Raw genomic sequence first — 27,183 nt, 5'->3', positions numbered from 1 at the left:
GCCTCCATGGTAGATAAAAATGGTATCTCACTTTCATTCTTTTGACAGCAGTGTAACTAAACATTGCAGGAAAATGAAATAATGTTTTTATTTAAATGACTTCTCTTACTGACCTCTCTATTTTGGGTTCCTTTTAACTTTTTGTTATTATAAACAGTGCTGCAATTGTTTGGGTGTTTGTTTGTTTGTTTGTTTTGGCACATACATTTTTACCCAAGGTCCTCTTATATCCTTAGGATAAATTCAGTATTTTGCTATGTCAGTATTTTGCCAGATTGCCCTACTTTGGGATAGGCACAAATTCTTAATTTAGATAAAACTTGTTAAAAAAAAATCTATATTCTTAGATTAAATTTTAAAACTAAAAATATTTCATTTATATTTAAAATGTTTAGTTTGTATTATGTTAGTGTCTTACTGTCTGTCATCATCTATCTTGTTTCTGAAAAAGTGTAAATACAATAGCCCAAACTTACAAAACAAATAAGTTAGGGAGTGACTATTTGCATTACCAAATTATTATTTGCTTTACAAATAGTACCAGTTTAAATTGAAAACACCTTGAAAATATTTGAAATAAGGCCAAATTTGCAAAAACCCAATTTACATATAACTTTCCCAGAATATATCAAACCCAGAAAATGAGATATACTTATTTTGACATGATTTTACGAATCCTAGGCAGTCGAATGAATCTGCGGCTGCTTTTTTTGAGAGGCAAACTGTACAGCATAAGGAATCCATGAAGGATTAACGAAACTGTAATTATGTGATATTTTTTCTCTCGAAACTCTTGGGTTTTTGTTTTTTTGTTTTATTAAAGCCTGTGCTTCAAAAGCAGAAAAAATATCCACTTCTCCTCCCTGGCTTTTCAGGCTTTCAACTGCATGCCAGCTAACAGAGCGGCATATGGTACATAACATGCGTGGTCAATGTCCCACCAGCATATTTGCAGAACCAACAGTACATATTGAACGAAACCACACCTCATGCAGACGACTTTTAATCATCCTTTACCCTTTGGTGTAGGAGAATGGTGGAGAGGTGGGTGGAGGAGGGAGATCTGGTTGTTGGCAAGAAGCTCAAGGAATGGAAATACACCATGGTGGGGGAACGCTGGGGGAGCGCAGGAGGTGGCCTTCTTACTCACTGGCTCTGATTCCCTTGCCAGACAAATGATATAACAATGCTGTAGGGCTTAGAAAAATTGGGGCAATGCTGGGGCCGTGGGCAGCAGTGTATTAATGATAGTGTGCCTGGTCCTCTCAGGGGCAGATAAAATACACCGATACACGCTTCTCACATTTAACCAGCCCCAGTCCTGTCTAACAGAGGGTTTCCCACTCTTTTGCCCCAGTTGCTCATCTTTTTCAAGCCTGACTCAGAAATACACAGTATCCCATCTAAAAAGACTTCTGTGTTTGTGAGAATGGTCTAACATAGGAACTTGGGAGCGGGGGAAGGGCACCTGGCAGTTTTCCAGCACATTTGGGACTCCCTGCCTGCACTCTGGCCGTAATCAGCGTCAGGCCTTCAGAATATAGGCCTGTGAGGAACAAGGGAGGGATATGGCAGGCCCTCGTGGCACTTCCCTCTTTCCTCTTTTCACTCACTGCCCCTCTTCTCCCCCCAGCAGGTTGGCTACAGGCAGCCCTCGCCAGGAGCCCACCAGTCACCGCTGGAACCGCTGGAAGGCCAAATGAGGCGCTGTGCCCAGGCATCTGGCCCTTTCAGAGTTTATGGCCTCTGGACTAGAAAAGGATTGACCCATTTTATTTTGGGATATGAATGGGAAATGAAAGTAATTAGTGGGAAAAGGACTGGACTGGGCGTCTGAAGACCTGGGTTTACTTCCAGCTGGGCCATTTCTGAGCCCTGTGACCTTGGACTAACACTTAATCCCTGCAGACCCATGTTTTTTGGCTGAAAAATGAGGTTTGAACTGAGTGAATTAGAGAGTAAAACTGAGCCTAGTGATCGATTTTGTGCATATTCCAGTGGCCGTGGCCATGTGGCTGTGTGTGTGGATATAGGTGGGGGATGAAAAGATGAACCAAAGGAAAAATGGACTAACACCAGCACAGGGTAAATGCTCAGAAGTGAACGTAAGCAGCTGGAATAAGAAGGTGTGTCAAAGGAGAGAAACTTCCTTCCTCTTGGCACCGAATAACAAATCAACCCAAAACTTGGTGGTGTAAACCAAAACCAGTGCGTTAAAAAACAACTTTAAAAAAAGGATTTTGTTGGTTATAAATTCAGGAAGGGCTTAGCTGCTTTTTTGTCACATGGAATTTCTCCTGAGGTTGCAGTCAGACACCCGCAGGAACGGCAACCATCTGAAGGCTCAACAGGGCTGCATTTCCAAGATGGCCCATCCACATGGCCCGGAGCCACTGGAGCTCAGCGAGCCTGTGACCAGAGGCCTGCCCAGCAAAACTTTCTTAAGGGAGGCAGACTCATTGCGTGGTGGCCAGATTCTTCCAGAGCAAGCACCCCAGGAGGAAAAAGTAGAAGTGGCATGGCCTTTTCCAATCTCGCCTCAGAAGCCACACTGTGAGGCTTCTGTCACACTTTATTGCTCAAAGCAGTCACCAGCCCATCCTGACTCAAGAGCAGGGACAGAGGCTCCTGTTCTTGATGAGAAGATGTTAAAGAATGTTGGAGTCAAGTTTTTTTAAAAAATATTTTATTTTTTTGACAGAGAGAGACACAGTGAGAGAGGGAACAGAAGCAGGGGGAGTGGGAGAGGGAGAAGCAGGCTTCCCGCTGAGCAGGGAGCCCGATGAGGGGCTTGATCCCAGGACCCTGGAATCATGACCCAAGCCGAAAACAGACACTTAATGACTGAGCCACCCAGGCGCCCCTGGAGTCAAGTTTTAAAGGTGCCTCAGGCACCTGACAAGAACGCCCTGATTTTTCTCAGTATCTTTGAAATAAATGTCTTGATAATTTTTTAATTTAATCAGCTTTCTGAGATAAGAGGCTTCCCAAATGATCTGCTTGGCTGGGTGCTCACGAATTGAGTATACTTAAAGAACCTCTGCACTTTTCAAGTCAACGGTATGGTTCCAAATCAGAGATCACTTTAACCTCCATTGCTGTTTGATATGAATAAAGTTAGCTACATAACTCCTCAGTGCAGGAAAAAGGCAAAGAACTGTGAAAAATAAAATAATCAGACTACTATTTCTAGATTGATTTAGGCACTTCAGAAAAAGGCCTCTGCTTCTGCAGATCTGGCAGCTCACTGTGGACATGGGACAACCACACCACACACCACGTCAGAGAGAGAGACACCAATTCACCAGAAGTGACTCAGAACAAGCTCTTCTACAGGAAAACACTTCAGAACTCATCTGAGGTCAAACATACGTGCCTTGGACCTGAGTGCTTCTGACACTGGAGCCCCAAGAGCAGGCACACTTCACGCCTTCTTCCTTGGGTCTAATTTCAATGATTATTCCTTCCCGTCTTATGCAGCTACCATCAGACCGATTTTAGTTTCTGGGGATTAAACAGTTTCTGAAGGTTGTTATCACTCCCCTTCAGTGAAGCACATCTTCAAACACCTTCCTGGATAATTACCATGGCCCAGTGGTTGGACAATCACCACAGAGTGTTTTTAAACACATACACAGACACACACACAGACACGTGCATGCGTGTGTTTCTTTGTGTTTGCTTTGTTTTTGCATTTTCAAAGCCCAGTGGTTTGTGAGAGACAGTAGAAGGACAAAATAAGAAGACATATGGTAGTGCTTAAATTATTCCCCAAAAGGGAAAGTGTCCAATATGAAATTATTCACTCTTTCTACTATTCTGGGGTGGGGAGGGAGGCATTTCAACCAAGAAAATCATAGTATACCCACAATGCCCAGAGGAGAACTGAATTATATTATCAACTTCCAAACACAGTCAGCAATATTTCACCAGAAAAGCTGCTTTGCAAAAATTAAACCTCTAATGTTTACACTGGGAAATACCTCCAGGCCTTCTTTGCCATCTTCCCCAACAACCTGCACATGAGTGTGTCTATACACACACGCGCGCGTGCGCAAGCCCCCCCCTCACAATCTCTTTTTCTTTCCAGGATCCTCATTGTTTTGTTGACTTCTGTTATCCTACACAGGTGATTCTGTAGTGAATACCCAAAAATGTCTCCAAAAGGAAGAATTACACCAAGTAGAATTTTGTCTTTTATCTTTCAAATGTTCTAGGAACCTACAGACTCATCTGATCTAAGCCATGGAAAAGCCATAAGGAAGTCACTTAGATAATTATTGGAGATCTTTTTTCACCTAAAATGATAAGCAAAGGAAAGGGGAGGGGGAGATTGAGCTCCAGTTTCCTGTTGTTTTTATTTAGTTTATGCAACTTCAGTCCATTCAACCTAGCCTTAGGCATGTTATATAAAGGTTTTATGGAAAGAAATAAGCTTCAAGAAATATTTTTTAGCTGAAATCTTTTTTTTTTTAGCTGAAATCTTAAAAATAGCTGATGCATTCACATGGTCCGAGATGAAAACATTATAAAAATGTGTATGTTGATGAAGATGGCCAGTAGACACATGAAAAGATGCTCAACATCACTCATCATCAGGAAAATGCAAATCAAAACCACAATGAGATATCTCCTTATTCCTGTCAGAATGGCTAGAATCAAAAAGACAAATAACAAGTAATGGTGAGCATGTGGAGAAAAGGGAACCCTCATGCACTGTTGGTGAGAATGTAAATTGGTGCAGCCACTGTCAAAAACCGTATGGAGGTTCCTCAAAAAATGAAAAAATAGAAATACTATATGATCCAGTAATTCCACAACCAGCTATTTACCCAAAGAAAATGAAAACATTAATTCAAGGAGATATATACACCCCCATGCTTATTGCGCCATTATTTATAACAGCTAAGATACAGAAGGCTCCCAAGTGTCCCTCCATAGATGAAAGCATAAAGATGTGGAATATATACAATGGAATATCATGCAGTCATAAAAATGAGTGAGATCTTGCAATCTGCAACAACATGGATAGACCTAGAGGCTATTATACTAACTGAAATAAGACAAAGACAAATACCATATGATTACACATATATGTAGAATCTAAAACACACACACACACACAAGCAGAAACAGACGCTTAAGTATAGGAACATACTGATGGCTGCCGGCAGGGAAGGGAGTGGTGGAGATGGGCGAAATGGGTCAAAGGGAGTTGGAGGCACAGGCTTTCAGTTACAGAATGAACACGTCACGGGACGAAAGGTACAGCATAGGGAATGTAGTCAATGGTATTGTACTAGCGCTGTATGGTGACAGATGGCAGCTACACTTGTGGTGAGCAAAGCACAAGGTATAGAGAAATTGAATCACTATGCTGTACACCTGCAACTACTGTAACACTGTGTGTCGACTATATTTCAATTAAAAAAAACAGTAAATGTTGAGAGGTCTGTCCCCATGTACTCCAGTTCCTCTCTACCCCCATGCCCTTTCCTTATAGGGGATTCTCACGTATGTTCCTGGTGTTTATGTTGCAAGCAAACACAAAGATACCCATATTTTGCTTCCTTTCCCATTGTTTTTGAGAAGGAATTTAAGAGAGAAGGAACTGACCTTGCTTGTCCTGTGGTGAGAATCCATGAGCAGAGAAAACAATGGAATATCAGAAAGAATGGATTTGATTTCTCAGTTACTTAGATTCCCAAATTCACTTTCTCTGACTTTGGTTCTTTGGTTAAATCTCTTCTTTGGGCCTTTTAGTTCTCTAAATTTCCCAAATCCTTACAATCTGCAGAGGAAAAATTTTAGGTAATTCACATAGCTCATATCTTTTGTTTAACAATGAAAACATGTATATCCTACCCTTCAGAAGAGTAGAAAAAGCACAACAGGAAATGTTGTGTGGGGTCCCCTTAAGAAGGGCTCCCCATAAACCAGAGGCCTGAACATGGACATCCATTCAGGACCGTGGCCCTGCCTGAGGGAAGAACATTTATTCTGAGCCTGAAGCTTTTCTTTATCTTACGTGTACCCACACATAGAGCAAACACAGGCCTTATACAAACATCTTACGCTTCAGACCCTTGGGAGTCTAAAATAGAATACTTTGTAGATTTTAGAAACAACCACAGGAATCTGGATGTGACCAGATAATTAACACTAGGCATTGTGTGGGACTGTGCCAGACCCCGAAAACAATTAAATAACTTTAAACTCATATTTTGGAAATGAAAAGGCAATGGCAACAACTTTTTTTTTTCAAATTAAGTTGAAACACAATAAATGATGTAATTTGCTGTCACTGTTTGTTGTGTAGGATTGTATTATATGTCAGATGAATAAGGACAAACTAAATTGTGAATGATACATAGAATAAATTACTGAATGGGTGTGTATTATATCAAGTGCTTTACATGGTCAACATTTTCCTGAAGAGTTACAGGAGAGGTGTTTTGTGAAAATCAAATAAAATTTGGTTAAATATTTATTGATTTTATTATTATTATTTTTTAAAGTTTGCTTATTCTTCGGTAATCTCTACCTGCAACATGGGGCTTGAACTCACAACCCTGAGATCAAGAGTCACATGCTCTACAGCCTGAACCAGCCAGATACTCCTGGTTAAATATTTAAAGAAATCCTTAGGATGACTCATTTATTTTAATTTTTTATTTAAAGTGAAACACATGATCATTTTAAAGATATCTGAACAGTATAGAAAGTATACAGTAAAACTTGTTTCCATCCCGCCTCAGCCCAGCTTGTCAGGCTTGTGCCTCAGAAACAACCAGTGTACCATTCTCTTAGGTTTCTGACAGAAAGGTTTTGCATATTGTAATATGTAAATACCTCTATTTTTAAAACACAAATAAGAGTATGTTGCAAACCCATTCCTTACTTGGCCTTAGTCTCCATCAGCATATGCGCACCTGTGCTGGGGAATATCTCCACTGGAAGGAAGGCCCTCCGGTTATTCAGCCCGTGCCCCCCCCCCCCCCCCCCCCCCCCCCCCCCCCCGCGCGCGCTCTGTGAGGAGTCCTCTGTGAATCCTCTGTGAAGTGACTAAGCACCCTTCATGGAGTACAATGAAATCACCTCCTAACAACCTCATCCCCTAAACCCGATTGTCATGCACCAAGCGTTGCCTGCTCTCCCTTCCTGGTATCTGGAAAATCATTTTTTGCCCTCTCAGTCATCATCATCCCGGACTGCCTGACGTTCCGTGTTGGAAAGCCATTCTTTTATACATTTTGTTGCCGTTTTTTTAGTTGTTTCAGGCAGTAGGATAAATCCAATTCATGTTACTCCATCTTGGCCAGGGCTGGGGTGTCATATTTTTTCAACACCAAAGTGTTTCCTAAACTTGGATGTATACAATCATCTGAACAGCTCATTAAAAATAAAGATTCCTGGGCTCCCATCCAGAAATTCTGACTTGGAGAGCTGCCTGGGAATCTGTATTTTCCACCAGGGTCTCAAGCAGTGTTGACGCAGCCCGGCCATGGGCCAGACTGGTTGTCTGGGAACCACTGGCTTTAAGGATGACTGTATTTATTTGTCAGCTATTCTCAAGTGATGCCACCATATGGACACTCTGTTTTTCAGATGAACAAAATAAAAATAGGTGGTGAGGTTGATTTCTTGCCAGGCTTCAAACTACTGAATCTTGGTAAACACACCGCCACCTCTGAAAAGTGTCTGAAGAGGCCAGGGTTCTGTTCTAGAGCGACAGCTCCGCTCGGCACGTGACGCAGCCGACCCAATGAGCTTGAAGGCAGGTTGGGAATCGAGTTGGAAGGGGCACATTTACTTGTCGGCACAGAGAGGGCACAAATCCCAGCAGCTTCAGTTTAGTTAAACTCGTTTTGGAAAATATTTTTGGCTTGTGTGGTTTTATGCTTTTAGAGTTCCATTTTTAAGCACTGGACCCGTCCAAACCCACCGAAGCTCAGCTGAAGCGTCCAAGGAAGACGCTGAGTTTCACACCGATCTCTGCTGAGTCTGTAAAAATTTCTCAGATTTGTCCAAATTGCTTTGTTGAGAAACCAAAACAAAAATCACTAATCCCAGTGGGGTTTGTAGGGTCCTGTGGTTTTCATCCAAAACTCTGGCTAAAGCAGTGGTTGGTCATGTGACTTACAAGTCTAAAGGTTTCATTATGAAACCCGAAAGAAACCCACAACCTTCAGATTTAAAATATACTCCCAAGAGACTAACCTCTCCTCCCTCCCCCCCACCAATCTTCTTAGTTTTGGCCTGGAAGCAAAGACTAAGGAAACATGTCCAATCCAAACCAAATGTTGTCAGGACTCACTACATTTTAAATCCAAAGCCGTATTTTATTCCATTGGGATGACATTGTTTATTAACACTGTCTGAGGCAATTGAATTGTCTAGAAAAGTTCAGGAGAGCTGGAGGCCCTCTCTTGTTTGTATTATGATCAGAACTGTTCAGTAAACAAAATGAGTTCAACATAAATGATGAGATTTTATTTTACCATATATTCTTCCCTTAGGATATATAAATAACAAATTGTGAAGTGAATTATATTTTCTCATCTTTAATATAAAATTTTACTCATTAAATGTCAGATCCCTTTATAACAATGACTCAAATTCTAGGATACACCAGAAAAACCTGGAGAATTTGTGATGTCTGCATATTATTATTCTCTATCACCATGTGACAAGTTATCACAAAACTCAGAGGTTTAAAGCAACAGCCAACTTATTCCATTTCATAATTTTGTGGGTTAGGAATTCTGGGAAGGATCAGCTGGTTGATTCTTCTGCTCTAGGTGATCACCTGGGGTCATCCATTGGTTTTCAGCTGGTGTCTGGTCTCATCCGGAGGGTCCTGAAGAGCTTCACCCACATGCTGGGCAAATTGGAGGGGATGAGTGGAGAGTTGTCTCAGCAGGCTCTTTCCCCTCTTCATGTAGTCTTAGGGTCCCTCCACATAGTCCAGGCCTTCCAGAGACCAAGGTTGGACCTGGAACTGGCAGAGCTTCAGCTCATTGTTCACAGCAGCCATGGGCTAATTTCAAGGAGGGGAGAAATAGATCCCGTCTCTTGACAGCAAAAATGTCAGTTTGTGGCCATCATCTATCCACTACAAGGCAGCTGCCACAGTTACACTCTCAGAAATTCTGAAATAGCCAGTGCGTGGTGGGGTTCAAGTACATGTATTTTAGGAAACACCCAAGGAGATTCTGGTGCAAAGGATCCTCCCAGCACTTTTTGAAAAACACCACTCAATAAGAGGTGATGGAATGTGTGCTTATGATCAATCTGTCCATCAGTTAACAAACACTGATGGTGTGATATGTTGCCCAGAATCACGGTAGGTGGTGTGAAGAGCTGAAAGGAACATCAAGAAGGGATCTCAGCCCCAGAGGCACTCAAATACATTTCACAGGAGCCAGGGTGTAGGGGGTAGAGCCTGAATGCACTGACCCCCTGTGGGAGAGGGCCTGCTGCTGGGGATGCAGCACAAAATAGTCTCCTGTAGCCGAGGTGTAGCACAAAGTAGTCTCCTGTAGCACCTGGAACTTACACTATAGGAATCAGATCAGAAGTTGTGTTGGAATGACTAGATGGCCAGAATGAATTATGGGGGAAAGGGGAGCTGGATTCTTCATAGTTTCTGGTCAGAAATAGGGGAGGGAGCTGAGCAAAAGAGCCAGAGGCATGATGGCTCCCAAAACATTTTTCTTTTTCTTTTCTTCTCTCTCTCTCTTTTTAAAAAAGATTTTATTTATTCATTTGAGAGACAGAGAGAACATAAGTGGGGGAGAGGAAGAAACAGGATTTCTGCTGAGCTGGGAGCCCTATGTGAGGGTCCATCCCAGGACCCTGGGATCATGACCTGAGTGGAAGGCAGATGCTTAACCAACTGAGCCACCCAGGTGCCCCTCCCAAGTATATTTTTCTCCCTTCCTTCCTTCCTTCCTTCCTACCTCCCTCCCTTCCTTCCTTTCTCCCTCCCTTCCTTTCTTTCTCCCTCCCTCCCTTCTTTCTTTCCTTCCTTTCTTTTAAAAGAGTTATTATTATTATTATTATTATTATTTTTTTTTTTTTTTTTTTAGAGAGAGAGCATGAGAGCAGTGGTGGGGTGGCAGATGGAGAGGGAGAGAATCCTCAAGCAGACACTCTGCTGAGTGTGGAGCCTGATGTGGGGCTCGGTCCCAGGACCCTGAGATCATGACCTGAGCCAAAGTCAAGAGTCAGACACATAACCAACTGAGCCACCCATGTGCTCTCCAAATAAATTTTTCAAAGTGTGATCTTTTTTCCCAGGATTCCGACAGGATTAATTTCCCTCATCTTTTATTCCTCCCCACTCCTGACTTTCTTTCTGATCCTTTATGCCTGCCTTCCTATCCCGGCAAGTCACACAGCTCAGCTCCAGGACAGGACAGCTAGTCCTTCCAGTAACAACATGGGTTTTCTCTGCAGGCTCCTGACTCATCCTGCATATGACTTCAGCAGCCAAATAGTCTCTGGACTCTAAGTCCAAAGCAGGCTCTGTGGGTCTGTGTGTATGTGTGCACATGTCCACACACTCACATATACATGTATGTGCGTGTGCGCGCGGTGTTTGTGTGTGTGGGTGGTGTGATGGGGTGACTCCTGGGGGAGGCACAGGTTGGGGGAATCTTGGGCGATGTGTCAAGCTGTGAAGGGTTTTAGTGGGAATTTGAGCACATTACTGAAAACAATACTGAGAAAGATCATCTGTAATCTAGAGAGATACACGTGATAAGAGATGAGAGTGGAATGAGCTCTGTGGTCATGGACGAGAAGAATGGGATAGGAGGTGTGCTTGGAACAGAAGGATCTACGAGGTCATCTGTAAACAGGGGTATGTGTACCGTACACCAGTGGGTCAAGCCTGGCTGTTCAAAGATGTCCTATTGGGCTGGACAGAAAATACTTTACTCGGTGGAAAACAATTCCTTCTTGTCTGGCTCTGAGGCTACTGTCAGTGCTAAGCCTTTAAGTTTTGAAGCCCAGAGTCAGCACGGAAAGCCCAGACCGGCTGCATCCAGGAATGGCGTCAGCAACCACGCAGAGGCCTGGGCACAAATGGGAGTTCGGGGCTAAGCTGTGAGCCAGGAATCAGCCAGGCAAGGAGCCAGAGCACAGGCAGCCAACAGGCTGGGCAGACGAAGCTCACAGATAGTCAGTGATCAGGAAGATTCAAAACTCTCAGGAGCAGGGCTGGGAACATGGGCTATGATCACGGCCCTTCTGCAGATGGTCTCACTCCCAGCAAAAGCTAGGGCAGGAAGCAATCACAAATTTGTCCAATGCTTTTGGGTGCCTCCTAGGGACAGGATGGGAAGGCAGTACTTACCTCTGTGCCAATTAAGTGAAGGCGCCCCTCTGGGCAGCCGAAGCCCAGGCTTGGCAAGCAGTGGCTGCCTCTAATAAGAAGAAAGAGCTCCCTCCTCCAGAGAGGTACAGGATGCAAACCCTCCCTCCAGGTTTAGTGAGCAAAATGTCATCTGGATTCTGCTCCCCTGGCTCCTCAGCAAAACCCCTGTGCAAAGCACAAAGCACATTACTGCACGAGGTAACCCCAGTGTGGAGGCAGGGAGGAAAAGAATTATTCTGAAGGGATGGAATACAGTGGCCAGGTCTTGGCACTTTTGACCAAAAGTCAGGACAATTTGGGGTTTGTTTGAGTCCTCCATACCTCCTCAGACACTGGGATGGTGAATTCGTCATCATTAGAGGGATACCAAACATTACCCCAGGCTACCTGGGGAAACCAGAGCCGGGGGGCCTGGTGCCCAAGCATTGTGCTGTCAGCCCAGCCCATCCAGTGAGTGGCTGGCTGGTGTAGGGGATGGCTGAGAAAAGCTCCTGAAAGCCCCGGCTGCCAAAAATACTGTTCCAATTGAATGGTAAGCCATGTTCCCCGCCCTGGCAACTGGAGGACAAAAGCTTCTGCTGTGCTCCTTTCAAGATCCGGAAAACATCACCTCACGGTGGAGTTACTGCTAAAGACTTGAGGATGCTTGCATCAAAAAGCAAGTGTCCTAAACTAGACACTTTGTTGCTCTGGAAAATTGGTGCCTCTGACCAGAACGTTCGGGTTTTGCTAGCCAAAGAAAGCCCTAAATGCCTCTGTCTCTTGATTTGTCATCTTCCCCGTTTCCTTATCTACAGCTACCAACTTTCCCAGTGAGCATGTTGATATGGCAAAGAGGCTCTTGACCTGATTTCTGTTTCTGCTGGGTCTGACCAGTGAGGTCTTTCTTAGACTCATCTTTGATTCAGTATTTCTCGACTCCTTGAGATGTGCCAGGCGCTGTGCTGGGGGAACGCAGGGATGGTGATAACATGGTGCTCCCCTCAGGAAGTCTGCAGCAGACAAGAGGGAAGAGGTGTCAACCAATGCTTCAGGGTCTCTGACCTATGACAGGCAGATGCGAGTTTTCAACCTTACGATGGTCCGAAAGCTATACACATTTAGTAGAAACTGCACTTTGAATATTTAATTTTTATCTTTTCCCAGGCCAGCAATATGCACTACCATCCTCTCTCCTAATCCTAACGCTGGGCAGCTGCCGTGAGCAGCCGGTCCCAGGCAACCACGTGATCATGGGGGAGAACAACGATACAACTGACAACCATTCTGTACCCATACAAGCATTCTGTTTTTCACTTGCAGTACAGTATTTCATCTTCTGCACGAGATACTCAACACTTCATTATAAAATAGGCTTCATGTTAGGTGATTTTGCCCAACAACTGCCTAACAGAAGTGTTCTGAGTATGTTTAAAGTAGGTTAAGCTATAATGTTTGGTTGCTTAGGTGTATTAAACGCATTTTCAACTTAGGGTATTTTCAGCTTCTGAAGGGATTATCAGGATGTAACCCCACTGTAAGTCTAGGAAGATCTGCAGTGGACAATGGCTGCCTATCCAAGGTCCCCGCCCTCCTTCTTCTTCCTGTCAGAATCCTAACTCTGTTCACAAATCCTCTCTTAACTGTGCACGTGCACGCACACACACACGCACATACACACACACATACACATGCGCGCACATACTGAGCCTGGTTTAGGGGTGAGGTCCAGGGAGTATGAAGCTGGGCAAAATAAGTCAGAAGCTGAGTTTAAGGAGACAGAAAAAGGGCTCACACTGAAAGTCCATGCTGTTACTTGAAGAACTGGCTCTTCTATCTTGAGCTGAGCTGCATAAGCTGACAGGAGAGTGGCAACATGGGCCAAAAGGACTGGAAATAAAGCCAGTGTGTAGCTGGGTTTCATTCATTTCCACTATTCTAAAATGTTATATCATGATTATACTACAATTTATTCACACAGTTGTTGGACATCTGGGTTGTTTCTAGCATCTTAATTCTTTGAGGGGAGTTGCTTGATTTTTGGTATTGTAAACAGTGCTGTTACAAACATTCCTATACAGGTCTCCTGATACCCAAGTGAATGTTCACATTTAGAGGCCAAACCCTGCTATTTTCCCCATGGGGGTACCAAGTGATATTTCCACCACCAGTGTGTATTGCATTTGCTCCATGTCCCTACTCACATTTCCTATTATGACACTTTTTAATTAAAGCAAAAATCCTGTGACTTCTAATGCAAATCTGAATTTTTCTGATTACTAAAGGGATTAAGTATATTATCATGAATATTGGTCATTTGTGTTTTTGCTGTGAAAGCTTGTTCAAGGCTTCATTCATTTTCATTTTGGAACATTTGTATTTTTCTAATTGATTTCTAAGAGTTCTTTATATATTCTGGATAATAATCATTTGCTTTACAGCATCTCTTAATAAACAAATGTTCTTCACTTTTATGTACCCAGATTTTTTTTTCTTTTATTTATTTATTTGACAGAGAGAGATCACAAGTAGACGGAGAGGCAGGCAGAGAGAGAGAGAGAGAGAGAGGGAAGCAGGCTCCCCGCTGAGCAGAGAGCCCGATGCGGGACTCGATCCCAGGACCCCGAGATCATGACCTGAGCCGAAGGCAGCGGCTTAACCCACTGAGCCACCCAGGCGCCCCTGTACCCAGATTTTTATGTATGCAAAAATACTTCAGCATTTTCTTCATGGCTAGCAATTTTTTAGTCTTTTTTAGCAGGTCCTCTACCTCAAAGTCATAAAGATATGATTTATTTTCTGCTAAAAACGTTGAAGTTTTGTCCTACACATCTAAGCATAATTTATCTGGGATTAATTTTGTGTATGGTGTGAGGTAGGGACCCATGTACATTTTTTTCCCCTTATGAATAACCAACTGTTCCAGGACAATTTATTGAATTATCCTTCCTTCCTCCAATGACTGCAGAGCTGCCTCTGTAGTATATTAAGTTGCCATAAGCATAGGTCTGTTTTCTATTTTGTTCTACTACCAATTTCTTTAGTCCTGAATCAATCCTACCTTGTCTGCATTACTGTAAGTTGAGGAAAAAGTGTTGTTATCTGGAAGAGCAGAATCCCCACTCTAATCTTTAAGAGTGCTTAGCTATTCTTAGGCTGTGCTCATTAATTGTCAAGTTCTTTGAAAAATTCCACTGGGATTTTTATTGGAATTGCAGTGAATTTATCAATTTGAGGAGAACTGACATCTTTCTAATATTGAGTTTTCCTATCCAACAAAACTGTATATCTCCATTTATTTAGGTCTTTTTTTAAAAAAGATTTTATTTATTTATTTGACAGAGAGAGATCACAAGCAGGCAGAGAGGCAGGCAGAGACAGAGAGGGAGAAGCAGGCTCCCTGCTGAGCAGAGAGCCCGATGCGGGGCTTGATCCCAGGACCCTGAGAGCATGACCTGAGCTGAAGGCAGAGGCTTATTTAGATCTTTTTAAAATGTTTTCATTTCATTGAAAATTCAACTGCTTTACGTTGGACATTACTCCAAAGGGCAAACATCCCTGTCCTCATAAAACATATATTCTGGTTGGGAGAAGACAACAAACAAAATAAATAAGTAAAAGAATAAATAAAAGTAAAATAATAAATAAGCAATAAATATATAAAAGTTCAGAAGATAGTGGGGAAACCAGCTATGTGACTATCTAGAGGAAGAGCATCTCAAGCAGAGGGACTACAAGTTTAGGCTGGTTTATCCAGTCTGTTCAAAGAACTCTGAGGAGTCCACAATGGCTGGAGTGGAGAAAAGGCAGGAATTATAAATGAGGTCAGAAAGGTGACAGAGACCCATTCTCGTAGATCAGGGTGAGGCTGGGCTGATAAGCAGAGGAGGGACAAGATCTGACTATGTGTAACAAGAGTGCCTCGGCTGCTATGTTGGAACTAATGAAGCACAGAGAAAGCAGGGAGGCCATCCATGAGGCTCCTACAATAATCCAGATGAAATGTGATGGTGCCCTGGATCAGAGTAGTGGCAGTGGGGTGGTGAGAAGTGGCCAGTGAAAGGTAGCACCAAGAGAACTTGCTGACAGAGCTGATGGAGGTGGGAGGAGGCCAGGACCAATCAGCTTGAGAAATATGTCTGAGCATCAGACATATTTACCATGATGGGGAAGAGTGGTGGAAGAATAGGTTGGAGGGAGAATGTCAGGAGCTCAATACTGGACATGGCAAGTTTGAGATTTCTGTTAGATGGTCTGGAGGAGGTGCTCTGTTGCCTACTAGATACAGAAGACTGGAGTTCAGAAGGAAGACTCCAAATAAAGTTGTAAATATGGAAGTCATCTGTACCAGAACAGATCTCACCAGTCAGGGTCTCAACAGAAAACAATGGCACACTCAAATCAGGAATATGTCAGGAGGGTTATTTACAAAAGGACTATTAGAAGTGAGTGTGTAAAGAAATACAAGGAATTGCTGAACACCCTAAGGGTTCCAAATACTAAAAGAACAGGAGAGGTATGTGTTATAAGAATTTGAAAACAGAAAGTTGGGTGGAGAAGGGGACCTTGGGAGGAGTTATCTTGGTTAAGAGTCCTCACAAAGAAGAGGCTGCGGAAATAAATATCCAAACATCAGTCTTCTTTCTCCCCTGACTAGGCTGCCACAGCTTGCTATTGGTCACAACCAACTAGAAGTGAGAAGGCACAATAGTTTATTGTAGCATGTCAATAAAGTACAGACAAATCAACTACCTGAGGCAGAGACCAGGCTGGAGAAATGGAGAAGAGATCTGGAGGGAAAGAGAAGATACTGGGAACAAGCAGATGAGACGGTATTTGAAGACAAGAGATTGAATAAGATGACTAGGGATTGCATAGACAGAAAAGAGAAGAGGTCCCAGAAGCTAAAAAGATGAGGAATCCACAAAGGGGACTGAGGAATGGCTAGAAAGCAACTTTAAGGAATTAGGAGGTCTTGGAAGTCAAGTGAAGAAACCATTTCAATGATAGGTCTCATGGATCTAGTGCTGCTGACAGGTCTAGTAAGATGAGGCCTGAGAGGGGTGCCTGGGTGGCTCAGTGGGTTAAGCCTCTACCTTCGGCTCAGGTCATGTCACAGGGTCCTGGGATATAGCCCTCCATTGGGCTCTCTGCTCAGTAGGGAGCCTGCTTCCAGGCCCCCCCCACCCCGCCCTCTGCCTGCCTCTCTGCCTACTTGTGTTCTCAGTCAAATAAATAAATAAAACATCTTAAAAAAAAAAAAAACCCACCAAAGATGAGGCCTGAGAGCTGACCATTGGATGTAGCAAAGCAAAGGCCACTGGTGGCACTGACAAAGAGCAGTGGGAATGGGTGGGGCCTCACCAAAGCAGGTCTATCTAAGAGTGAATGATGAGAGAAAATAATTGAGAATAGATAACTCTTTCAAGGAATTTTGCTGTAAATTACAAAATTATATATAAAGGGCTTGAGGTTAAGTGGGTGGTCACTAGAAGGGAATGTGAATCAAGACAGGTTTTGTTTTTGCATTTAAGATGAGAGGAAATAGGAGCGTATCTGTTTACTAACAGGAATGATTCTCTGTTTACTAACAGGAATGATTCCATACTGAGGAGTAGTAAGGAGAAGCAACAGGACGCAATAGACAGGCCAATGGCTAGAGGAATACCCTGCAAGAGACAAAAAGGGGTGGGACCTGGGGTACAAAGAGAGGGCTGAGCTTCAGTTACTGGCTTGGGGAGTTCATCTATAGGAACAGGAGGGATGAGGTGTGGGTGCAGAAGCTAGCAGGTGTGTGCATGAAGTGGGTGGTTTGTGGATATTCTCTTTTGATTGCTTCATTTTCTCAGTATAAGAGAAAGTAGGGTCATTGGCTGATAGAATCTGGGAAAAGCTGGCATTTTGTAAAAGGAAAAAATATCAAGTAGTCAACTAACTTAGTAGTCACCAAATTTTTTCTTTGCATACCTCCTAAAATAATTTTGAAAGATGTTATCTCCTCATACATTTTAAAGTGACATCTAAAATGTTTCACCATAAATTTATCGTTGCATAAGATACAAATTCACTTATAGCTAGTTGGGAAGAGGAGTTTTGTTAAAGCAAAGTTATGAAATTATTGAAACTCCTGAGTTACTTATCAAAATCACAAAGATTCTTACTGACAATTATTTTTATAAATATTTTATATTTATTATCAAAAATTCGTTTTCAGTTCTGTTTAAGTAAAGGCAAAGAGTTCTTATATAAGATTCATATAAGAATAACTGAGAGAGGGGCGCCTGGGTGGCTCAGTGGGTTAAGCCGCTGCCTTCGGCTCAGGTCATGATCTCGGAGTCCTGGGATCGAGTCCCGCATCGGGGTCTCTGCTCAGCAGGGAGCCTGCTTCCTCCTGTCTCTCTGCCTGCCTCTCTGCCTACTTGTGTTCTCTCTCTCTCTGTCAAATAAATAAATAAAATCTTTAAAAAAAAAAAAAGAATAACTGAGAGAATAAACTGTTGGGGACTATACCAAACTAAAAAGCTTTTGCACGGTGAAGGAACCATTAGCAAAACAAAAAGACAACATACTGAGTGGGAGAAGATATGTGCGAATGATATATCCAATAAGGGGTTGATATCCAAAACATATTAAGATCTATGATCCAATTAAAAAAATGGTCAGAGGGGGTGCCGGGTGGCTCAGTGGGTTAAAGCCACGACCTTCAGCTCAGGTCATGATCCCAGGGTCCTGGGATCGAGCCCCGCATCAGGCTCTCTGCTCAGTGGGGAGCCTGCCTCCCCTTCTCTCTCTCTCTGTCTGCCTCTCTGCCTACTTGTGATCTCTGTCTGTCGAATAAATAAATAAAATCTTTAAAAAAAAATGGTCAGAGGACCTGAATAGGCATTTTCCCAAGAAAGACATGCAGATGACCAACAGACACAAAAAGATGCCCAACATCACTAATCATCAGGGAAATGCAAATCAAAACCACAATCAGTTATCACCTCACACCAGTCAGAATGGCTAAAATCAAAAAAGACAAGAAATAACAACTGTTGGAGAAGATGTGAAGAAAAGGGGAACCCTTGTACACTGTTGGTGGGAATGCAAATTGGTGTAGCCACTATGCAAAATAGTATGGAGTTTCCTTAAAAAATTAAAAATATAAATACCATATAATCCAGTAATTCCACTTCTGGGTATTTCTCTGCAGAAAACAAAAACACTAATATGCACGAAGAGACATATATCTCTCTGCTTATTATAGCATTATTTAAAATAGCCAATGTATGGAAACAACCAAGTGTCCATCGATAGATATACACAATGGAATATTACACATCAGAAAGAATGAGGTCTTGTCATTTGCGACATGGATGGACCTAGAGGGCATAATTGTAGGTGAAGTAAGTCAGACAAAGACAAATACCGTATGATTTCACTTATATGTGGAACTCTGAAACAAGAACAACAACAACAAACAAAGAAACAAAAACATTCTTTTTTTTTTAAGATTTTATTTATTTGATAGAGATCACAAGTAGATGGAGAGGTAGGCAGAGAGAGAGGGGGAAGAAGGCTCCCCACCAAGTGGAGAGCCCAAAGTGGGGCTCGATCCCAGCACCCTGGGATCATGACCTGAGCCGAAGGCAGAGGCTTTAACCCACTGAGCCACCCAGGTGCCCCAACAGAAACATTCTTAAATACAGAGGGGAAACTGGTGGTTGCTAGGGGGAAAGTGGGTGGGGGGATGGGCAATATAAATAAAGGGGATTAAGAGGTATAAACTTCCAATTATAAAATAAATAAGTCACAGAGATGCAATGCACAGCATAGAGAATATAGTCAATAATATTGTAATAATGTGTGGTGACAGATGGTGACTACACTTATTGTGATGAGTACTGGGTAATGCATAGAATTGTGGAATCAATATGTTGTACACCTGAAACTATTACAACATGGTATATTAATTATATTTCAACAAATGATTATCTGTATAAATATTTTATATCAATCATTAAAAATTATTTTTAATGATCTATCTGGTGACAACTCAATTAGTTCTTGTTCAGTTTAATTAAAAGCAAAGAGTTGCAATATAACTGAACTGTAATAATATTTCCCAACAATGAGTCATTCATTTTCTCAACATGTACAACAATACTTCAAATTATTTCTTTATCTAGCTTCTTACATACTAGGGCCATGCACCATAATAATATTCATAATAGATGAGATGCATGATTAAAAACACTTTTTTCATAAAGAAGAAAAGAGCAAATGTGAAAAGGGACTCCTGGATCTCAGAGGTTCTTAGGCACTTTAGTTTTGGGAAAGAGTGTATTTGCAAAGTGACTGCTTCAACCATGTATTTCCTAAGAAGCCTTCATATGTTCTTTTTTTTTTTTTTAATTTTTAAAAAAGATTTTTTTCTGTATTCCAGAGTGAGAGAAAGAGAAAGAGAAGAGGAGAAAGAGTGGCAGGGAGGGGCAGAGGAAGAGGAGGGAGAGTTCTAAGCCAACACAGTGGTGAGAGCAGAGCCAGACGTGGGGCTTAATCTCATGACCCTGAGATCATGACCTAAGCCAAAACAAGAGTTGGGACACTTAACCAACTGCACAACCCAGGTGCCCCACATATGTATGTATTTTAAAAACTGTGGTAAAATATAGGTAATATAAAATTGACCATTTTAACCACTTTCAAGTGTACAATAAGTGGCATTAAACAGATTTACATTGTGGTACAACCTTCTCTATTATTCATCTCTGGACCTCTTTCACCTTCCTAAACTCTAACTTTGTATCTGTTAAACAATTCCCCATTCCTCCCTCCCTCCAGCCCCTGGCGACCACCATTTTACTTTCTGTCTCTATGAACATGACTATTCCAGTTACTTCACTAAGTGGAATAATACAATAGTTGTCCTTTTGTGAAGACTGGCTTATGTCACTTAGTATAATGTTATCAAGGTTTATCCACGCTGTAGCCTGTGTTAGATTTCACTTCCTTTTCTTTTTAATTTTTTTAAAAGATTTTATTTATTTATTTGAATCTTTTTTTATGATTTTATTTATTTGTTTGACAGAGATTATTTATTTGAGAGAGACGGAGCAAGTGATGGGGAGGGACAGAGAGAGAGAGAGAGAAGCAGACTCCCCACTGAACAGGAACCCTGATGTGGGGCTTGATCCCAGGACCCTGGACTCATGACCTAAACCGAGAGCAGATGCTTAACTGACTGAGTCACCCAGGCATCCCAGAATTTCACATCTTTTTAAAGTAAAATCACATTCCATTGCTTCTCGGCCTTTTGGCTAAGATCAAGTATAAAGTAAAATCATATTCCATTATGCATAAATACCACATTCAGTTTATCCATTCGTCAATGGGCATTTAGGTTGTTTCCACCTTTTGGCAATTGGGAATCATGCTGCTCTGAACACTGATGTACAAATTTCCGTTTGAGTACCTGCTTTTAATTCTTCTGTCAACCTAGGAGTGGAATAGCTGGATTAAGTGGTGATTCCATGCTCATGTACCCATTTTGAAAATATTGGTATAGGAGAATGGGAATAGAAATGGACCCCCTCCCCCCACCCCCCAAAAAAATACAGCATAGTTTCAGGGAAGCAGTAGGGCCCAGTTAAGATTAGCAATCCTAAATTTAAAGTGAAACCAGCTGGCATGTTTGTGTTATTTTACTCCAGTCACACTCCGTTGCACAGGTGCAGGACTAGGGTGGAGAAAGTGTTGGCTATGACTCTGATTTTGGCTAAGTAGGCAGCATGCAATGAAAATGCAAGGGAGTTGAAGGTCTGCGCATAATTCTTAGTGATTATAGTTATTGGCCATGAAATATATGCTGGGTAAGGACTTTAAGCAAGTTTTATAATCTTTCCCATACCTGGGAAGTCCTTTGTTAGGTTAATTTCTAGTTTCTTTATAAAAGAAAATCTTTTAAAATATGTTTTCTAATTGTTTGTTGCTCAAGTATACAAATAAAATTTTGGTTTTAATATATTAATCGTATGATCAAACCAGCCTGAAAAACTCTCTTATTATGTATGTAGGTTCCTTGGGGTTCTGTCCAAAGTGGTCACACCCTCCGTAAATACTATCATCATTTCTTACTTTTCAACCCTTACACTTTTCTTTCTTTTTCATTATCTTGCTATGTTGACTAGTAACTGCAGTCTAATGTTGAATACAGAAGTGGTAATAGATGAGTACTATTATCTTTGGACTGATTTTAAATGGAATGCTTCTAACATTTCATTAATAAATATGTTTACTCTAGGTTTTTAATAAGTATCTTTATCAAATAAAGGAATTTCCTAAGAGTTGGCTAAGAGTTTTTACCATGATTAAATGTCCAAGTTTTTAAAATGCCTTTTCTTTTTTTAAAAAATATTTTATTTATTTATTTGACAGAGAGAAATCATAAGTAGACAGAGGCAGGGAGAGAGAGAGAGGAGGAAGCAGGCTCCCTGCTGAGCAGAGACACCCCCTCCCCCCCGCAACATGGGGCTTGATCCCAGGACCCTGAGATCATGACCTGAGCCAAAGGCAGAGGCTTAACCCACTGAGCCACCCAGGCGCCCCATGATGTAATATATTTTTTATGGAACTACAGTCTTTGAATATTCATGACCTAAGGAGCTAGGGCTTATTATACCTATTTTACAGATAATAAATGTAGACTCAGAGAAATACATAATATGCATAAGGCTTACACTCAGGAAGTGGCAGAACAGTAATTCAAATCCAGGTCTGAATGAATATTGAATAGAAGCTTCAGGACCTTATAGACTCTTTAAACATTCCTTAGCTGGAAAAAAAAATAATGCTTTCCCATCAAAGTAGTTCACCTTTGGTATTGGTCACGAAATGATGTTAAATGTAATTAGAGGAAAAGATATATATAAAAGTGGGCCTAAATCCTCGTAGTTCTTCATTATTAAAATTCTTTACTTTATCACATTGCAAAAATTTAAAAAGGACTAATAGGGTACAGAATAATGAAATCAAGATAAAATTTCTTAACATGTGGAGTCTCTCTTGGTCAATGTTTCTACTAGTATGTGCATACTCAGGACCAAAGAGAAATTGAAATCATCAACACTCAAGTCTTTGTTAGAGCTTCCTCATTTCTCCAGTACAAAAAAGTGGTATTTCCTGGGCAGAAATGTTATGAGGAGATGGGGAACGAGCCTCTCCAATTAGAAAAGGAAGACCAGCACGGGAAGGCCTATGTGAGAGCGGTAACAGGCAGAAAAACCAGGTCACAAAGGCTATGAAAGGGGATCCCCCCTCCATCCTGCAAGGCCCTAGAATGGGCCTCTAGGGCATAAACAAAGGCAGGAGACTCTCTACCTAAAACTTTTGCCAAAATAGAATGAAGGAGTCAATAGTTGTAGCCAAAATAATATTTCACTGCTTGTCAAAAAACAGGCAGGAAAAACTACACTGTCACCTCTTCTGGGAAAAGCAAAAATAAAGTTGTATTTCAACCTTAATTTTCCACCTTGTGGGCAAAAATAAAAGGAAAATTACTTCTGGGCAATACTGCACATATTATAGAATAATGAGCTGTCTTAGGCAGTTGAGCAAGAAGCAAAGCAACCAATGTGCTTCTCTCTAGGAAAGAATAATGCAGGAAGTTTCTTTAAAGGAAACCTTAAAAATACTGTATCAAAAAGGAGATGCAGGGGTCGCTGGGTGGCTCAGTGGGTTAAGCCTCTGCCTTCGGCTCAGGTCATGATCTCAGGGTCCTGGGATCGAGCCCCACATCGGGCTCTCTGCTCAGCTCAGCGGGGAGCCTGCTTCCCCCTCCCCCTCTGCTTGCCTCTCTACCTACTTGTGATCTCTGTCTCTGTCAAATAAATAAATAGATAAAATCTTTAAAAAAAAAAAAACAAGGGGCGCCTGGGTGGCTCAGTAGGTTAAGCCTCTGCCTTCGGCTCAGGTCATGATCCCAGGTCCTGGGTTCAAGCCCCACATCGGGCTTTCCGCTCAGCGGGGAGCCTGCTTCCTCCTCTCTCTCTGCCTGCCTCTCTGCCTACTTGTGATTTCTCTCTGTCAAATAAATAAATAAAATCTTAAAAAAAAAAACCAAAACAAAAAAGAGGAGATGCAATAAGATACACCGAGGGGCATCTAAGAATGCCACATTTATCTATATTAAAAAAACAGTGTGACACTTGGGAATAAACTGAAACTTTTAGCATTTGGGAGGCTGATATGATTCATGTGTGGCTCCTTCACCGCTTCATGGTCCTCTCACCTTGGTGTTATTTCACATCAGTTTCCTTCCTCCTTCCTTCTCTCCTTCCTTTTATGTTTTGAATATTGATGCACTGGACAAAACAACAATTTTTTCTGTAAAACCAGCTATTAAGATGGTCCCAAACACAACCAGCTTGCAAGACTGCCTTCTAATTGCACAGATATGGTCCCTCTATGTCTCTATGTTGGAAGAATTCTAAGATGGCCTCCAAGGTTCCTATCCCAGTGGTGTTTCTGTCCTGTAACCCTTACCATTTGATGTGAGAGAACCTGTAAATATAATGGCATTTATACACTACATTATGTTATAATTACATTATGTTATAAGGCACAGGGATTTGTAGATGTAATTAAGACCCCTAATTAGTTGACTTTGAGTTAATCAACAGAGATTATCTTAGGTGGGCCTGACCTAATCAGCAGAGCCCTTAAAAGATATCAGAGAGATAGGAAGTCCAGGAGATTTCTCCTACTGGCCTTGAAAAAGCAGACAACTGTGACTGTGCTGTGAACTGCTTCTAGAAGATGCGGTATGGCAAAGAACATGAGTGTGACGGCTAGGAATTGAGAGTTGTCCCTGACCAACAGCCACCAAGAAGCTAGGGACTTTACTCCAATAACCATGAGGAACTGAATTCACCCAACAACCAGTGAGACCGTAAGCCTGGGATGCCATTGATCCCCTGCTGACTCCTTGATTTCAGCTTGATGAAACCCAGAGCGGAACACCCAGCTAACCCATACACTGACTTCTGATCCATGGAAACTACCAGATAATAAATATAGATTGTCTTAAGCCACTAAATTAGCTGTAATTTTTCATGCAGCAATAGAAAATGAATAAATCTACCCTCGAAACTTAAAGTTTGATGACAGTATCTTTAATCTGAGGTTTTGAGGTCCTTACCTTAATAATAATTAGGTCCTTAATTATCTGAGGTCCTTACCTTAATAAATACCTTACCAGGACTTATTAGGTAATGTGGGAAGAAGAGCAAATTCTCCATCATCTGGAAAAAGGTAACTCTCTTGTTTTGATTTTTAAAAAGATTTATTTATTTATTTTTTTTTCTTAGAGTGGGGAGTAGGGCAGTGGGAGAAGGAGGGAGAGAATCTTAAGCAGACTCTCTGCTGAGCACAGAGCCTGACTTGGGACTCCATCCCACGACCCTGAGCTGATGACCTGAACTGAAAATCAAGAGTTGGTCACCTAAGTGACTGAGCCGCCCAGGCACCCTGTTCTGTTCTTTTACCTGAGGGGATATGATAGTCATTCATGCCAGTCACCAAGCGTTTCCAGCTCTCTCTTACTCTAGACCTATAATAGCTCTGTACTATCTGTCCTCTCCGGTACAATCCTTGTTGGATGGACTCCGAGCATCATATTGGTCAGTGTGTATCACTTCTGAGCTAGGGCACTTGACCCATGCCGGACTCCCCAGAGCTGTCTTTCCCACTGCCCCAGGGCACAGCAATGTTCCTGATAGCCTCGGTCCTAAAGTGAGGTTACGTGGGACAGAGCCTATCCTGCTGACCAATAATCTCACCTCTAGAGTAAAAAACAAACCACTTCAGCTTTACAGTTGTGTGTTACTGCAATGTAATGTAGCCTATGCTAACTACATGTGGGAGTTACTGAACTATATACCCAAAAGGAACAGCCAGAGACACAGACATGAGAAGGTAAGAGTTAGGACACACATCTTAAAATGTGTTCATATACCTAAATTATTTCCACTGGTCATGGTGAAACAAACGAACCAAAAAACCCAAACCAAAACAGAACAGCTTCGATTAGGTTAACCTTAAAGATAAAACTCAAAAAGTTATTTTGGGGCACCTGGGTGGCTCAGTGGGTTAAGCCTCTGCCTTCGGCTTAGGTCATGATCTCAGGGTCCTGGGATAGAGCCCCACATCCGGCTCTCTGCTCAGCAGGGAGCCTGCTTCCCCCTCTCTCTGCTTGCCTCTCTGCCTACTTGGGATATGTCTGTCAAATAAATAAATAAAATGTTAAAAATGTTAAATGTTAAAAAAAAAAAACAACAACTCAGTTATTTTGCCAGCCAAATGACAAAGAATTGTCATTTGGGACATGCAAGCCTTGTCAAGACCACAGGCAACTCAAGAGAACAAAGGAGAGGAACACTCTTATAGAAGAAAAGGAGGAGCTGGCGGCGGGTGTGTGTGTGTGTGTGTGTGTGTGTGTGTGTGTGTGTGTCTCTCTCTCTCTCTCTCTCTCTCTCTTATAAACAAAAAGTCCGTTGGAGTAAATTAGGAGTTTGAAGTGTAGTGGGTTTTCACCTGCCGAGTTGTAGCAGTTTCTCATTGGATGGATTGATGTCAGGCAAGGAGAAAACCTTTCCTCTACAGGCTAGGAAAGTAGTACTCATTGGGTCTCGGAGGGTGCTGCCCTTTCTGTTAGCTCTGCATTTGGTAAGGACAGGTAGGGCACGAGAGCTCCCCCTTCTGGCCTCCTCACTCCATTTTAATGAGGTTTCCCTTTCATAATAGGCGCAAACAGAAGAAAAAACAGGAGACACCAACAATGTTGATCCTCCTCGAGGATCTGTTAACATCTGAGAATATCAGAACCAATAGAGTGGCTAGCTTTTCACTCCAGGGTAAAAAGTTGGGGGAGCTCTTCCTGCACAACTCTTCTTAGGACAAATATCATCACCAGTCTTTGGGAGTTCCATGTTCCCTTAATTTTGAGGATTTAGGGGGCAGAGACTTCATGTCTTGCAGTGCAAGACAGTCAAAGATAATTTAGAAGGAGTGTGTCTGTCCAGCAAAAACAAACAAACAAACAACATAAACAAAGGTCTGATGAAAAAAAACAGTGCCATCATAGGAGAAAAAAGGAGATGAGCAGTAAAATCCTGTTTTTAAGAGGGCGAGAAACAGCATCAGATTAATAGGAAGATGTGTGTTAAATAATCAGTTTGATCAGTTTTAAGGTCCTTGTGAAAACAGTTTGGATGATTCCTGTGACAAATACTAAACCTAAATCTTAAAGATAGAGATTCTGGTAAAATGTTCTTTGGGAAATTAGAAATTCCATTCTAGCAGATTTGGATTTTGAAGATAAAAATACCACCGGCTCTGTGAGGAGTGGGATACTTAAAGCAGGAATGAATAAATTAAGATAATCCTATGTATATCTTTGTTAGAGTGGCATCGATAATGTATAGGCCAGGAAATGGATTGAAGAGTGAAAGATATCTCCTGACCCCAACACCCAGTGCCTCTTGACCAATGATTATAGAAGTGACTAGATGATATTTCTCAGAGAGTGAAATTTCATCAAAAACATACATCACGGGGCGCCTGGGTGGCTCAGTGGGTTAAAGCCTCTGCCTTCGGCTCGGGTCATGGTCCCAGGGTCCTGGGATCGAGCCCCACGTCGGGCTCTCTGCTCAGCAGGGAGCCTGCTTCCTCCTCTCTCTCTCTGCCTGCCTCTCTGCCTACTTGTGATCTCTGTCTGTAAAATGAATAAATAAAATCTTTAAAAAAAAAATACATCACCAAGAACTACAGTGGACACTATT

At 42.0% G+C, this 27,183-nt stretch overlaps 1 long non-coding RNA gene across 2 annotated transcripts in view; it reads right to left on the bottom strand.

Annotated features, from left to right (window-relative positions):
* LOC125101042 (uncharacterized) overlaps positions 1-27,183 on the bottom strand; it is a 104,599-nt gene that overhangs the window by 31,686 nt on the left and 45,730 nt on the right. For both annotated transcript variants that reach the window (XR_007127739.1, XR_007127740.1), the window contains exon 3: positions 5,617-5,791. This is a non-coding gene — a long non-coding RNA (uncharacterized LOC125101042). The remainder of the gene's footprint in view (positions 1-5,616; positions 5,792-27,183) is intronic.

The sequence above is a fragment of the Lutra lutra genome, chromosome 5 (assembly GCF_902655055.1).
Source record: "Lutra lutra chromosome 5, mLutLut1.2, whole genome shotgun sequence".
In the NCBI taxonomy this organism is placed as follows: domain Eukaryota; kingdom Metazoa; phylum Chordata; class Mammalia; order Carnivora; family Mustelidae; genus Lutra; species Lutra lutra.
The sequence above is the reverse complement of the archived record's forward strand: the minus strand, read 5'-3'. Positions and strand labels throughout refer to the sequence as shown.